The sequence below is a fragment of the Alosa alosa genome, chromosome 6 (assembly GCF_017589495.1).
Source record: "Alosa alosa isolate M-15738 ecotype Scorff River chromosome 6, AALO_Geno_1.1, whole genome shotgun sequence".
Classification (NCBI taxonomy): Eukaryota; Metazoa; Chordata; class Actinopteri; order Clupeiformes; family Clupeidae; genus Alosa; species Alosa alosa.
In genome coordinates this window covers 10,269,255-10,273,646 of record NC_063194.1, presented here as the reverse complement: position 1 = coordinate 10,273,646, position 4,392 = coordinate 10,269,255, and the positions used below count along the sequence as shown (strand labels likewise).

General features: G+C 38.4%; 1 long non-coding RNA gene across 1 annotated transcript; it reads left to right on the top strand.

Moving 5' to 3' along the window:
• Nucleotides 1–2,876: 2,876 nt before the first annotated feature.
• On the top strand, nt 2,877–4,102 carry LOC125296761. The gene is made up of 3 exons (XR_007193850.1): nt 2,877–3,000; nt 3,243–3,339; nt 3,587–4,102. It is a non-coding gene; the product is annotated as an uncharacterized LOC125296761 (long non-coding RNA).
• Nucleotides 4,103–4,392: the final 290 nt, after the last annotated feature.

The window sequence follows — 4,392 nt, the reverse complement described above, 5'->3', positions numbered from 1 at the left end:
GTGTGTGTGTGGACCTGCTCTCTATGCTAATAGATCACCTTAAATCCATCTCTCTGTAGTGTGTAGAATGTATTTTACACTTAAATTAATCATGGTACCTTACATAAGGAGTTTGTTCAAATTGTTTACATGGAAATCCGTCAGCTGGGAACTTAAAAGCTATCCCAAGCTGGCCCAAGTCCAATACATCCACATGACAGACTTTGATATAGCCTGGGTGAACCCAGACGGACCTGTTAGCACATTTGAATTTGTTCTGCAGGACCGTCAGGAAAGGACCCCATTGACACCCATTTCCAAAATTCCAGTTGTAAGACAGTAAGACTGTTAAAATGATCACATGACTAAAACTATCAAATAGTTTTACTTCTGTTCAAATGAAAGGATGAAATAAATACAAAGGGCTCAGACAGTAGTCTATGGTGATGTTTGGTCTTGAAAAAAAACATGTTTATGATGAAAGGGGGCTGGAAAGTATTAAGAGTGGAATTAGCCTACATTAAAGAATTTGGGTAAAGACTGACATTTCATGAATTGTATTCAAGTAATGTGTTTTTCACTGAACACTGGTCACAGGTCTAGGCCTATGAATACATGCCCAATTGGCCATTTATTTTATTTCTGTATTTTAACTTCTCTCTGTAGATGACTTTCACTCCAAAATGTCATATTATTATGACAAAAGTGTTTATAATGTGAGGCGAATGTTTGCTTTAGAGATGTGTTTATGACATTTTGAATGTTGTGTGTCATTTTGCTGGAGATTTGAGACAATTTGCATTTTGTGTGAGCAATTCTGGGTTTTGTGTGTAGAGTTTTGAAAAATAGACATAGAGTTTTGAAAATGTGTGTAAACAGTTGTAAAAAACTGTAAAGCAGAGGTTATTTATAGTAGCATATATGGTAGGCTACATATAGTATTGGCAATGGCACTTTTGGCCTAATTTAACTTCCTCATTTAGCAAGCAGATTTTTTTTACCCATGCAAAAATGTAATATCATGTCTCTCTGACACTGTGATCAGCAGCACAGGAGCGCCACAGGGAACTGTGCTCTCTCCAGTCCTGTTCACCCTGTACAGATCTGACTTCTGCTACAACACTGAGTCATGCCACATGCAGAAGTTTTCTGACGATACTGCAATTGTGGGGTGTATCAGGAACGGGCAGGAGGAGGAGTACAGGAGCCTGGTGGAGGACTTTGTGCAATGGTGCAAACTCAATCATCTCCAACTCAACACTTCAAAGACCAAGGAGATGGTGGTGGATTTCCGCAGGTGCCATAATTGCCATAATAATCTATGATATGACCTAATATGCTGAGGAAATGAATTCAAAAGTGCATTGAGAAGAGTTTTTTTTTCACATACAAGGCATTTCAGGCCACAGATATAACCTAGGGGACATAATGAAAATTAACACTCCCCTCAATGTCAACACTTATTTCTTTGCATTGATGTGCCACTATAGAGTTGATGAACTCCGGTGATATGCAAATTCCTTGCTGCAGACATTGCAGAGGACTTTATTTTCAACACTTTATTTTTTATCAACACCAAAAGTAAATGTTCCAATCAATGATCCAGGCAGCATGTTTTCTTCTCTCTCCTTCATTTTACAGTCTAGTTTTTACTGACTAGAACGGCTCGGGGTCAAAAGTCATACGGAATCGATTAATCTGCACTATTTTTTTTAAATCAGCTATTTTTTCTCCAATTAATTAATTGAAATTAATCAGTTATTTTGACAGCCCTAATTTTAGTATATTTAGTATTTAGTATATATTTATCTTCTACTGTCCTTATTGCTTAGTTGTGTTTTTTATATTATATACTTTTAATTACTTTCTGCTGTTAGTGAATGTGTGTGTGTGTTGTCTGTATGCTACTGTGACCTTGAATTTCCCCTGGGGATCAATAAAGTATCTATCTATATCATGTCTAGTGAATGCAGTAGACCTGCTGTATGGTAGGCCTGACTTTCTTCAGGTCTCATTTTTCCAAAGCTGATGGCTTTAAAGTAACACCAAAGAGTTTTTTGTACCTTAAAATAATGTTTCCAAAATCGTTTCAGTGGTTCATCAACTCGTAACAGGTGAACGGCACTTCTGCATTCGCTTTGCGACCCTCCATCAGCTATAACCCCACTATAGAAGTTTGCCAGATAGGGTAGCGGATCTGTAGTTCGATGGAATGAGAAATAAGAAACAACAAATTTGACTTGCATCTTATGTCGCAATACATCAATAAATAAAATCATGCAACACATAAATGTGTCACACCCCAGCATGTCTGCATGTAGGCCTAGTCTCTATGCTGATAGCTGTGCAAACTGGTTCAGAGAAGAGAAGCATACCTCTTTGCTTGCATCAGTGTTTCCTGTGCAATGAGGTAGCCTATATTAGGCTGAGTGTCCGAGACCCTGCAGATCAAACAATGGAGCGTTTGTGGCGATCGCATCACATCCTGCTGCATGTCTCTTTTTGCATCTGTTTCCACACACCGTAGCTAATTATAAAACTGTCGGTTTGCTTTTAAAAACGAATTAAAAATGTACAATTATTGAAATGTCATCTACATGTGTGTAGTGCACGTATTAGTATCAAATGAAAGAAATTGACATAAATGATTACTGATTTTTTTTAAACCCATTTCACTCTTCAAAGCTTTGGAAGCAAACAGAACTGAATGGAGACGGGTCGGGGAGCACATTGAAATAGTGTGCTCCACTGATCAGAAAAATCCAAGTGGAATGTACCTGTATCACACCTATTACCAAACCCAGGAGGTGTTCTATATCAGTCCACAGCAGAACTATACTCCCAGCTTACCCTACAAGAACAGGACAAAGGTTACGGGCGTGTTCTCCAACCTGCATGCCACAATTAGCAACCTCACTGTTAACGACAGTGGAGTTTTCTGGTGCCAGTACTTGAGTTTTGAAGGAGCAAAACAATATTCATCTAAAAGCAAAGATGGTGAAACATTGTTGGTGGTTGATGGTAAGTTTTTTTTTATATCTGAAATTCAATTTGGTAAACATTTATTAATAAAACATCATATTTGATATGAATATACTTTGTTGAGTAAACAGAAATATACACGCAATTTCCCATCATCAAAGTTTCCTTGTTAAAGAGTCCTAGGAAAATCTACATAAAAAAACAAACACTTTGAGCCTAGGACTAGGATTAACCCATGTCCAGAAGTCTGTCTGAATTGAATGGGGATTAATGTTGTGCAGGGTGTCCCACTTATGGACCACACATGACTGTGACTACCGAGGAACCCGTCCCGATGTGGTTGCTGGTCATATAGTCCTCATTATCCTGCTCGTCCCGGTGAGTGCAGCACCATGCCTTCATCACACACTCACAGCAATCCAGTCCATGCAACTGGAGAACAGGGAACATGGACATGCATTTACTGTAGAGGCAGGGAAGACACCAGTCAAAATGGGGCACTAAAGAGTGCATTATGCTAAACAACTGATTGATTAATTACTCAACAACAGTACGTTGTCTTTCTTCTCCACTCATATCTTCACTTCTCTCTCTCTCCCTCTCTCTCTCTCTGTTTCTCTCACAGGTGATGTGCTGTGTAGAGAATGGAAAGCCTCATCAACAGTCTGGTGTTGGACTCCCAGCACATCGTTCTGACAGTTTATGAGTAGATAAGACAACAGAGGGCCACATCTATGTCTCAGGTACTGATCAACCCTGCCGACTGGCCTACCCCAAATTACCCACACTCAGTAAAACAGCACCACTGGCATACCAGCTGCATGCCTTTAATTAGAAAAGTTTTGGCTTGCTTTGGTTTCAGTTCAGTTTTTCAGCTTCTATCAATATAAAGGATACAAATAATACAAACCTTCTACAGATTTATAAAAACTATATACAACACAATGTTAACTTGTGTCAGAATGGGATGTCCACCTTGTGTTTGTAAATATTTGTCTTTGTTATATGATGATAAATATTCATTTCAATATGCCACTCTGTCAAGTAACTGTATACACTGCACTGTATACTGCAGTATGTAACCGTAGGGATGACATTGAATGTTTTGTTGATCAAATAAATTAAAATATTGATTGGCCTACATTAACTTCATCAATCAAAACCATTGCCATAGAATCCCACACTTCTTGCGAGGTGTTTCATTTGAACAGATGCATTAAATACCTTGTCTTCTTTGTCTCAGAAACAAGGTCAATAATTTGTCAGTTTCACGGTAAACGTTAGTGTGTGGTTCTCTGGTTTCCTGTTAGACTTGAGGTGTGCCAGAATCGCAGTAATACATGAATGCATGACAAATAGTGTAACAATTAATCATTTTGCTTGACTGAGATGACTGGTATGTACAAGTAAAGTATTAACTAACTAGGCCTA